Below are 13,079 nucleotides of genomic sequence, written 5' to 3' on the forward strand. Positions count from 1 at the left end.
TATGGAAGGTTGCCAATGAGGAATTTTGCAAGGAGACGGCTAGGCGAAATGCAGCAGCTGGTTATCCTCAGAGAAATCTAGATATGTTGTTAGGAAAGGGACCTTATGAGGATCAGCAGCAACAAATTGCATATGATCCTGGTGTATATGCACAAATTGCTGTAGATGCAATTAAGGCATGGAAGACTTTACAAGGACATGGAGGTTTACAAGGTCAATTATCTAAGGTAATACAAGGAGCTAATGAACCCTATGCTGAATTTGTAGATAGGCTTATTCAAACAGCTACCAGAGTTTTTGGGAATACAGAACAAGCAATGCCATTACTAAAACACCTGGCTTATGAGCAAGCGAATCGTTGGTGCAGAGATATCATTAGACCATGGAAACATGAAGATTTAAACACATATATTAAATTATGTAGAGACATTAATGAACAAGAACAAGTCGTGGCAGCTGCAGTAAAACAGGCTTTAGATGCCAGAGACATTAATGAACAAGGGCAAATTGTGGCAGCTGCAGTAAAACAGGCTTTAGATGCCAGGCCAAGAACATGCTACAATTGTGAACAAACAGGACATTTTAAAAGGAATTGCCCCATTGGAGGGGGGTTTAACAAAACTAGGTATCAAAGGAGTAGAATACCAGGTATTTGCCCACGATGCCGTAGAGGGAGACATTGGGCTAATGAATGCCATTCTCAAACCACCATAGAGGGTACTCCATTATCAAAAAACGAACAAGGACCAGGTGTTTATCCACGATATCATGGAGAAAGGCATCGGGCTCCATTGCCAAAAAATGGACAGGGGGGCCCAATGCTCCGGGGCCCAAAACCACAAATATACGGAGCACTGGAGGAACCCAGCAACCCCATCAGGGTAGTGCCCAGGACACATTGTCCATCAGATCCCTCATCAGACAAACCAGAGGGAGCGCAGAGTTGGACATCTGCGCCTCTGCCAGAGCAGTACTAACTCCAGAGATGGGAGTTCAAATCATTCCCACAGGGGTGAAAGGACCTCTTCCCAAAGGAAAAGTAGGCTTATTATTGGGAATGCAGCTCTTCTACTCTAAAAGGACTTATGATAAGTCCTGGGGTAATTGATCCCGATCATGAAGGTGAAATAAAAATTATAGCCAGTTCTCCAAAGGGTATATCAGTAATTTCACCAGGAGATAGAATAGCACAGTTACTAATAATACCCAGCCTACATGATAAATTTTCCAGTCGTACTGTAGAAAGAGGTTCCAAGGGATTAGGCTCCACAGGTGTAGATTGGGCTATGCTTTCTTTAAATTTAGATTCTCGCCCCATGCTAAAACTAAATATTCAAGGACATGAATTTAATGGGCTACTGGATACAGGTGCAGACCTTAGCATCATCTCTCATCAAGAATGGCCAAAACATTGGCCATTACAACAAGCCACTCAAAAGCTTCGAGGCCTAGGAGTAGCAACTAATCCCCATAGAAGTGCAATGGTATTAGATTGGAAGGATCCTGAAGGATGTGAAGGAACTATACAGCCATATGTATTGGATCATCTTCCCGTAAATTTATGGGGACAAGATGTCCTAGATCAATTAGGTTTGACGTTAACAAATAACATCAACCAAAATGCACCCACTATTATGACTAGACAAGGTTTTAGGAAAGGAAAAAGATTAGAAAAACAAGAACAAGGTATAGCAGCACCAATACAAATAGATCAAGGAACAGACAGACATGGGTTGGATTTTCAGAAAGGGCCACTGAGACAATAAAAATTACTTGGAAATCAGAAAGACCAGTATGGGTTCCTCAGTGGCCCCTGACTAAAGAAAAGATACAAGCAGCCCATGACCTGGTCAAACAACAATTAGCAGAAGGACATATACAACCTTCTGTATCTCCCCATAATACTCCCATTTTTGTCATCAAAAAGAAATCTGGTAAATGGAGATTATTGCAAGATTTAAGAACCATTAATAATGAGATGGTTATTATGGGACCTGCTCAATCAGGGATTCCTCAGATGTCTGCTTTGCCAAAAACCTGGTATGTTTTAGTTATAGATATTAAAGATTGTTTTTTTTCAATTCCAATTCATCCTGAGGATAGTCCACGTTTTGCATTTACTATCCCTGCACTGAATCATGAAGGTCCTGATCAGAGATATGAATGGAAAGTACTCCCTCAAGAGATGGCTAACAGCCCAACTATGTGTCAAATTTATGTTAACAAAGTAATCGAGCCACTTAGAAATCAAAATCCTGAACTACAAATATTTCACTATATGGATGATGTATTATTAGCACACAAAGATAAAAACACATTGCTAGAATGTTATGCCACACTTACAAACTTATTAAAAAATTATAATCTAGAGATAGCAATAGATAAAGTACAATTAAATTTTCCAATTAATTATTTAGGAGTTCTATTATCCTCAACCATGGTCCGTCCACCAAAAATTCAAATACGAGTAGATCAACTCAAATCACTTAATGACTTTCAAAAGTTATTAGGAGACATAAATTGGATAAGGCCTTATTTAGGTATACCAACAGGAGAGTTGGGACCTTTATTTGATATCCTAAAAGGTCCATCAGATCCAAATTCACCCCGAATGTTAACGCCTGAAGCAAGAAAGGCATTAAAAATCATTGAAATATATATGGAAAATATGCATTTGGATAGAATTGATATAAGTTTGCCTTTATTATTTATTGTAATACCAATAAAAAATATTCCTACAGGAGTATTTTGGCAAGAAGGTCCATTATTATGGATACATTTATCTTATTCTCCTAACACTATTCTTACTAGGTATCCTGAGGCTGTAGGACAATTAATACTCAAAGGAATAAAAGCAGCAAAGGGAGTGTTTGGAATTTCTCCCAATAAAATTATTACTCCATATACCATGGATCAAATTGATGAGTTAGCTAATGAGTTAAATACTTGGGCAATAATCATGTGCAAATCTAATGTTTCATTTGATAACCACTTACCATCTAATCCTTTATTGTCTTTTTGGTCATTGCATCCTGTAATTTTTCCAAAAATGACAAGAAAAACACCTATCATGAATGCTCCAAATATATTCACTGATGGGTCAAATAATGGTACAGCAGCAGTAGTTACCCCTGATCAAACTTTTACATTTTTAGTACCCAAACAATCAGCTCAAAAGGTAGAGCTTAATGCATTTTTACAAGCTTTTGTGATGTTTAAAGATTCTGTATTTAATTTATTTTCTGATAGTCAGTATGTAGTTAATGCTATAGTATCTCTTGAAGATGCTGGTAGGATTTCCCCTTCTTCTACTGTTTTCTCTTTGCTTTCCACTATACAAAGTCTAATCTGGGACAGAAAAGTTCCATTCTTTATAGGACATATCAGGGCACATACAGGATTGCCTGGAGCCCTTAGTTTGGGCAATGATTTAGCAGATAAAACTACACATGACATACATATTTTCTCTACACTAGAAGAAGCTATAAATTTTCATAAAAAGTTCCATGTCAATGCTAATACTTTACAAAAGCACTTTAAAATAACTAAGGAACAAGCTAGACAAATAATAAAACAATGTCAAAATTGTGTGACCTTTTTACCACAAGTTAATCTTGGAGTCAATCCTAGAGGATTGATACCTAACCATATTTGGCAGATGGACGTCACACACTTGCCAGAATTTGGAAAATTAAAATATTTGCATGTTACAGTTGATACTTCTTCTGGATTTTTGATGGGCTCCCTTCATGCCGGAGAAAAAACTAAAGATGTTATAGCTCATTGCTTACAAAATTTTGCCACTGTGGGTGTTCCAAAACAGTTAAAAACAGATAATGCCCCTGGTTATACTTCTACCTCTTTTAAACAATTTTGCTCAACATTTGGCATTACTCATATAACAGGAATCCCATACAATCCACAGGGACAAGGCATAGTTGAAAGAGCTCATCAAACTATTAAAATGTACTTATTAAAGCAAAAAGAAGGAATTGGGAAGGGGTATATATTCCCCAAAGATAAACTTAAAATAACCCTTTTTACTCTAAACTTTTTAAATTTGGATTCATCAGGACAGTGCTGCGGAAAGGCATATGTGTCCAAAAAATGTACATAAGCCCAAGGTACTTTGGAAGGATATTCTAACAGGAGAATGGAAAGGTCCTAACCCAGTAATTGTCTGGAGTCGGGGGTCTGTTTGTGTGTTTCCACAGGGAGAACAGCAGCCGATTTTGATTCCAGAGAGATTAACCAAGGTCCTGACCCAGTGATTGTCTGGAGTCGGGGGTCTGTTTATGTGTTTCCACAGGGAGAACAGCAGCTGATTTGGATTCCAGAAAGATTAACTAAAGCAATTTCTACAGACCAAAAAGAAGATGATTTGGCTCAAATCCATAACAACTGATATCCAAAACTCCAGTTTGGCTATTCTTACATCTGCAACAGAACCAGGATGCTTTTTTCAATATCTATTTTATTATTGCCCTTTGCCATATCATGAAGTTCTATTTTGTTTTTTGAGCTCATACAGACTTAGGTTAATGTTTTGCTGATCAGTTCTATTTTATGACTATAGAGTTTTTAAACATTGCAATGGAGATTTCACCTGTAAAAAGTTATAAGGCCTTTACTATAATGTTATGTGTTGTATGTATTATATTATGTGTGCACACTTGTGTTTTGTGTTATATGTTTGAATGTATGTATGTCCATATATCATATATGATGAGCGCTCATGATAAAATGGATCCAAATATTTTTTTTCACGTGATTTATATGGTTTAATTTAAATTGGGTAAACAACTGTTGAGGATTGTTTTAATATGTAAACAAAAAAGAAGGTTAACAGATCTGTTTGTTTACTTTCACCTTTCCTTTCCATTATATTTAATAATTCTCTTAAAGATAATGTAAATTGTTAAGAAAATTGTTTTCTTTTAGTGCCTTCTGTAATGTTACATAATTTTTTCTTTAGCCATTATTGCCAGAATTCCTATCTTCATCCCAGTGCCAGTGAAGACAATGTAAATTGTTAAGAAAATTGTTTTCTTTTAGTGCCTTCCGTAATGTTACATAATTTTTTCTTTAGCCATTATTGCCAGAATTCCTATCTTCATCCCAGTGCTGGTGAAGTCAAAGATAAAACCAATCTACAGCTTCTACAATAGCCATCACTGAACTGCTTGCAGAACTTGCCTGGACACATTGTGAGCTCACCTGTATGCATTGTGAACTATCTGTTGGTGCAGCGACTTGTGGTAGTGTTGGGGTATTTTTGCTGATGATGTCATTGGTGGTACAATTTTTCCAAAAGGAGCCGTCAATTGGCTTGGTGTATCTTCCTCCCTTCTGCTTGCCATGATCATCCAGCTAAAATTTGGGGGCCAACAGAGGTGAGGCAAAGAACCTCACCCCCCCGCTGGTACAAAGACCTCTCCACAGGTGTGGCTGTATACTGGACCGGTAGTCAGTGACGGGTAAGATCCAATTGTAATGGTACCAACCTAAGGACCATATGTACTATTGGACAACCTAAGGCAGGCACGGTCCCTAAGCCACATGCTTGTTGTTTAAACAGAGAGGGGGAGATGTTGAGAGCCACAGCCAAAGGGGCCCCAGCAAACTTCCAGCTGCCGGCTGATGATTGGCTCACAGCGGCCCCAGCAACATCTAGCTGATTGGCTCCTCTGCGGTGATGCTCATTGGGCTGTTTCCCTGCCCTTTCAGACCACGGAGCTGCTCATTGGGGGACTTTTTTGGCTCCGCCCACGTGACCCAGCCAATCGGCCTCAAGAGCAGGAGGATTGTGGGAGGTGGGGAGAAGCTTGTGTGGGAGAGAGAGGCTTGTGGAAAGCCGGTGGTGGCAGTTGAGGCTCTGAGGGTTTTTCCTGAGAGGCTGTTTTGTTTGGCGTGTGTGGTTCTAAAAATAAAGTTAGTTTCTTTTGACAAGTGGCTCCTGATTGTGCCCAGCCAGACTGCGGCACTTTGGTGTGTTTATTGAGCAGTCAGAGACAGTTTAACTCACTAGTCAAACATATAAGCTTTGGCCTGGTTGAACTCCCAGTTCTGGTTCTACAACCTGCCAAGTGTTTTAACTTTAGGCAAGTTTATCAGTGCTTAGCACAGTGCCTGGCATCTTGTGAGAGCTATTTTAAAAAGGTGGGGGGGGGGGTACTGGGGATGTAGCTCAGTGGTAGAGAGCTTGCCTAGCACGTGTGAGGCACTGAGTTCAATCCTAAGCACCACATATAAATAAACAAAATAAAGGTATCGTGTCCATCTACAACTATAAAAATATATTTTTTAAAAAGGCAAAGCTAGTATTATTGAGCATCTATTCATTTAGATACTACAGTACCACTTTTCCCTAACAGTTCTATAAAGTAGATACTTTTGTTATCACCAATTCATAGATGAGAAGATTGAGGCACAGAAAGATTAGTTAACTTGTTTAAAGAATGGAAGACAGTCTATCTGACGCCAGACCAGAGTTGCAAACACAATTTTATCCTGCTAGTCTCTTGAAATAGACAGAACACTAACTGTGCCTGAACACTTTAGAAGTCAGACTAAGAGGCATACTGACCACAAGTCTATCAAGAAATTTTAGGGGCTCCACAAGGTCTTCTATGGCATAGTCTGGCTGTGGTTGTGGTGGTGACTGACTAGGGTGAATTTCTGATCATCAGCCATATAGGTTTAGAAATCCAATCTGCTGTCGGGTGCAGTGGCACACACTTACAATCCCAGCTAATTTGGGAGGCTGAGGCAGGAGAATCATAAGTTTAAGGCCAGTCTCAGCAATTTAGCAAAATCCTGTTAAAAAAAAATTAAAAGGACTGGGGATATAGCTCAGTGGTGGGGTGCCCCTGAGCTCAATACCCAGTCCTGTACACATACAAACGATCCAATCTGCTGATACATAGATTATGGATTCCTAATATATAGATTGTAGATTTATCTCTCAAAGCAGACTCAAGTTCCCAGAGGCTGATATTCAAAATTAAACTACCATTTTATTCATAAAATTATGAGTAGAAATAGAAAGAAATATAGGGGCCAAGTGCCATAACACTCATGTCCTATGACCAGCACTTGGAAAGTCAGATGGTCAGAGTAGGTTGCTTGCAGAGCACAAAATCAAAAACAAGGGCATTTGTTTATTTGTAGGAAGTCTGTTTTATGTTATGAATATTTATAGGTCATGATAGAATCAGACCCATCCAACTCTGAATCAGCAATTTACTTTCCTCCAAAATGAGAGTTCAGTGCAACCTTTCATCTAAGAATCCTTGGATAAACAGCACCCGCAGTTGCTCTAAGACCCTGTTTCTTCCTGAGCTTTCAGGGCTCAGCAGCCCTGCTCCTGACTAATTATGTTCTTTCTTGAATTTATATTATTGTTTTTTTCAAGTTACAGCATAATCTTACTGGCCATGTAGCTATTCATCCTCTTTACTAAAACTTTGAATAACTATACTTTGATCCATTGTGCATTGATTTTAAGATTCAAATCTGAAAGGGCAACTTTAGTTCCAAGCTCTTGGTGGGGGGTCTTCTCACTGAGGCCCTAAAGTACTAACAGCAACAACTGGAGACAGCACCCCTCTGGTAGAAGCTGCTTTCTCGTTTCTGAAGGTTTTGCCTATTTGGCTCTCCAGCTTCAGAAATAGAGACTGTCGCCATCAGATTTTCACCCGTCTACTGAAAACTAAAGGATAACAAACACTGTTTCTGTAGCTACTGAAGAGACAGACTGCTTGGACAGAGATTTAGATGGCTCTGTAGACTCCCTAGCTGTGCCAGCTCTGGGGGAGTCAGTCCACACAGCGTGAAGCAATTTTGTTTCTTGGCTCTTTGCCATAAATCCAGGCAGTTACAGCAGCAGCAGCAGTTCTTACTCCCATGCAGAGCTTCCAGAAGGCCTGGGTTCTCCGGCTGATAACAACTAGTGAAAGAGAAGCTTAGGAGTCCTACCAGTTAGAGCAGCCAAGACTTAGAGGAGGACAGTTGCTCCTAGAAACCATGGACCCAGGGTCACTACAGAGCTTAAAGTCAAAGTCAGGCTGCTCCACTGCCTGCATATGCCACACAACACCTTTCACAGCAGATCACAGGGAAGAATGGCACAGAATAACTCCTCTCCCCTTCTCTTCTCAGTACTTCCAGGGTACAGGCAATGCTGGGGGTGCAGAATTTTTCCAGCACTATTGGGCCACCACACTGGGACAGCACAATGAGAATGGAAGCCCCTGCCTCTCAAGGCCCACTTTTCAGCTCCTTTTTGCAGGATGGAGAGAATCACAAGTAGACTCAAAGCTCCTGGTGTGCAGACAGAGAACACTGGATATATCTGATTAGCCACAGCCTCCCTCTGGAGAGATCTCTTGATGATGCTAGGAGAGAGGAATAGGGCTGATCAGGGCAGTCAAACTAAAACTGCTGATTCTCTTCACTGAAGGCCAACCAGGTCACTCAAGATACCAGGATTTATTATCATACCCCACCTAGGTCTAATAAGTACACTTTAAAATCAATTTTCCGCTGGTGTTCAGAGGTTAACTGAGTAGGAAGCCTTGGCTCCTTTTTGACTCCAGATTCTTGTAAGAGGTCTGAACTTTCCCCACTGTGCACTCCCATCTTGTCTTTTTTTTTTTAAGAAAATATTTTTATTAGTTGTTGACGGATCATTCTTTCTTTATGTATGTATTTACATATGGTGCTGGGGATGGAACGCAGAGCCTCACACCTGCTAGATAAGTGCTCTTCCACTGAGCCACAACCCCAGCCCCCATCTTGTCTTAATCAGCCCTACCTACTGAGGTAGATTCCAGATCTTTCTCCCATATCTTTGGCTTGGCATAAGTCTCTCACCCCTCTGCTGTGGAATCTAAAAGCAGGGAGATGGCCAAAATAGGCAGTCAGGGAAGAGCACAGGCATTCCTATTGCATCTGCTCAGTCTCTCAGCAGTCCTCATGTCAGGGAGTCTCCCTGGGTTACCAGCTAGGGCCAGAGAGGGTCACCTCTTCTCACTCACTGTGTGAAAACAGGATGAGACACAGTGCAAGGTCTCTCAGAGGGTGTCTGCTAAGTGCTGAAAGTCAGATATAACCGGCGTTGAATATGGGTGTTCTCCATGGCTCCATTCACCATGTAGTACCTCAGAGGCATTCCCTGGGTTGGTTTGAGCTAGTTGGATGACTATGCACCCAAGATTCCTTGACCTTTCTTTGGTTGTCACTGGCTTTCAGAGGACTGGCCCTTCGTGACTACCACAGGTAACTGCTATTGTTTTGTTTTTCCTAACACTTAGCTAGCATACCTAGTGTTCTTCAACAAAAACAGGCAAAAATGACAGGCTATCACTTTAGCAAGACTTGGTTGATTCAATGAATAGCTGATTAAAAAATATTTGTTGAACATTGGTATGGCACAATGTACTACTTGGTGACGTGAAGAGTAATAAGAAAATAGAAGATGGGTGTGGTGGCACACATTTGTAATTCCAGAGACTCTGGAGGATGGGGCAGAAGGATCATAAGTTTGAGGCCAGGCTCAGCAATTAAGGGAGACCCTGTCTCAAAATAAAAAATAAGCCAGTTATGGCTGTGCATGCCTGTAATCCTAGCAACTTGGGAGGCTAAAGCAGGATGACAGCAAGTTAAAGGCCAACCTCAGCAAATTAGCAAGGCCCTGAGCAACTTAGCAAGATCCTGTCTCCAAATAAAGAGGGCTGGGGATGCAGCTCAGTGGTAGAGCTCCCCAGGTTCAATTCCCAGTATTCAAAAATTAAAAAAAAAAAAAAAAAAGTAAATCGAAATTAAAAAAAAGAAAACAGAGTTGGGTGTGGTGGCTCAAGCCAGCAATTCTAGCTATTTGGGAGGATGGCAGGAGGATTGCAAATTTAAGACCAGCCTGGGCAATTTAGTGAGACTTTGTCTCAAGATAAAATTATAAAAAAAGGCTAGTGGTAGAGTACTTGCTTAGCATATGTGAGCCCCTACAACAGATCCCATGTACCACAAAGAAAAAGGATTCTCTCCCTCATAAATAAACAAATAAACACACACACCCCTTTTGTCCTTCTGTGGATCAAACCCAGGGTCTCATGTGCATGTTAGGTGAGTGCTGTACATCTAGCCCCTGGGAAGCTACATCCTAAAAGAAACATAAGTGTACACCCAAATCACTGTAACATAAAATGAGGATAGAGAAAGGACAGGTTACTGTTGTAGTTACTGCATCTAGTTAAGTTGAAGGAGAGCATTTTCATTTAGCAGGCCATCAGGCAGATGCTTCTTGATCTCCTGGGGTAGCCTGATTCTGTTTTTGCATGAAGCCAACACCAAGGTTAATAAAGGCTATTGTAACATATTAAACACCGCAAAGTAAATACTTAGTAATGCCCTATGTGCTTGTATCAGGAGCTCAGTGTGTAATCCCTTTCTTTTAAATTAGTAAAATGGGTTGGCTGCCAATCACTTCCCTTAAGCAAAAAAAAAAAAAAAGCAGAAGTTGCATTTCTCTTCCCTGTTCCTCAGGGCAACTAGTACAAGAACAAACAGGGTTCAGTACCAGGAATAAAGTTGACTCATACGCTTAGGCTTTCTCTCCTTTTAGAACACATTGATTGAAGACTTGGAATGGGATGACATTCATTCTCATAGGGAAACACATGAAGTGGCCAAAGGAGAGTGGTACGAAGACTACAGGGAATATGAGGTGAAGAAAGAGGAAGAAGTGGCCACTGCACTGGTTTTTTGTTTTGGTTTTGGGGTGTGTGGTTGTTTTTTTTTTTTTTTTTTTTTGTACTGGGGATTGAACTCAGGGGCACTGAACCACTGAACCACATCCCCAGCCTTTTTTTTTTTTCTTTTCTTTTTGTGGTGCTGGGGATTGAACCCAGGACCTTATGCGTGTGAGGCAAGCACTCTACCAACTAAGCTATACTCCCAGCCCTTCCCCAGCCCTTTTTATTTTTTATTTAGAGACAGGGTCTCACTGAATTGCTTAGGCCTCCTTAAATTGCTGAGGCTGGCTTTGAACTCACATTCCTCCTGCCGCTGGGATTATAGGCATGTATCACCACACCCAGCCTACTGCACTGGTTTTTGTTTTGTTTTGGTACTGGGGATTGAACCCAGGATGCTCAACCACTGAGCAACATCCCCCAGCCCTTTTTATTTTTTATTTTGAGACAGGGTCTCACTAAGTTGCTTAGGGCCTCACTAAGTTACTGAGGCTGACTGCAATCTTTCCATCCTCTTGCCTCAGACTCCTGAGTTACTGAGACTGATTACAGGTGTGGACCACCATGCCCTGCTACTTCAGGTTTTGACAAAGTCTCTTCATCTCAGAAGAAAGACTCTTCTGGGAGGATCATATTTCAAACAGAAAGCTGAGGATGAATAGAAATCATACATATTCCAAACTTCCTAGGAAAAGGCAGTAAGTTGTAATAACAAGAATAGTACCAGTACATAGTTCACAGGTCTAGAAAACTTATAAACAAATTCTATAGAGGGCCAGGCATGGTGGCACATGCCTGTAATTGCATCAGCTCAGGAGGCTGAGGCAGGAGGATCTCAAGTTCAAAGCTACCTTCAGCAATTTAGCAAGTTCCTGTCTGAAAAATAAAAAAATAAAAAGGGCTAGGGATGTGGCTCAGTGGTTAAGCTCCCCCTAGATTCAATCCTTGGCACCTCACCTGTGGCCCAAAAATAGTCTATAAAGTATAAATTCTAAGAATTAGCTGTAAAGAGAGGAGGTGGACCTTTCCCAAGGTAGGAGTCTCAGTGGTGCCACTGAGTAACCTCGGGCCAAGAGATGAGAACTAAAACCCAGGAGAAGTAGTCCAAGGTACATGAAAGATTTGTAAGGGGTAGAGACATATATTTTCCATACATTCACTTTAAAAATGGTGACATGAGCCAGTGTGGTAGTGCACTCCTGTAATCCCTGCGGCTCAGGGGGCTGAGGCAGGAGGATCACAAGTTCAAACCCAGCCTCAGCAACTGAGCAAGGCCCTCAACAATTTTGCAAGACTCTGTCTCTAAATAAAAAATAAAACTGGGCTGGGGATATGCTTAGTAGCTAAGAGCCCCTGGGTTCAATTCCCCAGTGCAAAATAATAATAATAATAATAATAATAATAATAATAATAATAATAATAACGTGAACAAAAAGGGGGAAAACTAAAATAGGCTCTTGGCTTCCTACGTAGGAGTAACATTGATATCTCCCTCCACTGAGTTCTTACACATTTTTTCCCCTGAATTATGTCTTTGTTATCTCTTCTACTATTCATAATTGTCACTGAAGCCTGTACTTGCTATTTAAATATTCATGTGTTTGTTATATAAACTATATCAACTCAAGGGCAACTGTCATGTTTCATACCTTTGTTGGCAACTATCTCAGTGCCTGCTCTCATTAAGTCATTAAAAAATGTTGTTTGATTTGAAATTATAGGAGATTTGGACTTCAAGGGTCAACAGCTGCAAGGTCTGTCAATCCATAGGTCTGGCCAAGAATTTCCACGAGGCAAAGCAACATTTGGCAATGACAAGGGCATTCCAGTGAAGTGAAGAGGAGTGTCAGATTTTGCAAGAGTTCTGCAAATAAAATAGATTTTCTGGAGTGGCTGGGTTCTTTGAAAAACATGTGCTGAATATCTGGGTTCTCACCTTTACGGACATCAGAGAAGATATTATCTCCACCAGATTTAAATAGGAAGAGGTAACATTAATAAAATTTCTGAGCATACATGGCATTATGCTAGGTATTGGGCATGCAGAATATTTCAAAAAGTAAGACACCATTACATCACTACTGCCCTTAAGCTTAAAATCTCAATGGGGAGTCAATATGCCTGTACAAAAAATAATCAGAGGATGATGTTAATTTTATATTGAATTACAAATTAAACACGACAGCATTGCTTTCCTAAAGAAGAAAGCCTTGAGAGCAGTCTTGGGAGTCCCCAAATTTCTGTGGAGCTTTGCTCCTCAATCTTTTAGACATTTGAAACATAATAAAGTTCATTGTTTTAACCCCTCACTCCATCCGACCTTGCCTA

The 13,079-nt window shown here is 40.5% G+C and overlaps 1 protein-coding gene and 1 long non-coding RNA gene across 2 annotated transcripts in view; one reads left to right on the plus strand and one right to left on the minus strand.

Moving 5' to 3' along the window:
- Lrig2 (leucine rich repeats and immunoglobulin like domains 2) overlaps positions 1-13,079 on the minus strand; it is a 174,144-nt gene that overhangs the window by 131,809 nt on the left and 29,256 nt on the right. The window lies entirely within an intron of this gene.
- On the plus strand, positions 8,888-12,640 carry LOC124101949 (uncharacterized). Its single transcript, XR_006854752.2, has 2 exons — positions 8,888-9,279; positions 12,473-12,640. It is a non-coding gene; the product is annotated as an uncharacterized LOC124101949 (long non-coding RNA).

This window comes from Marmota monax, unplaced genomic scaffold, assembly GCF_021218885.2.
Source record: "Marmota monax isolate L192 unplaced genomic scaffold, Marmota_monax_Labrador192_F-V1.1 WCK01_AAM20220418_F8-fsc00087, whole genome shotgun sequence".
In the NCBI taxonomy this organism is placed as follows: domain Eukaryota; kingdom Metazoa; phylum Chordata; class Mammalia; order Rodentia; family Sciuridae; genus Marmota; species Marmota monax.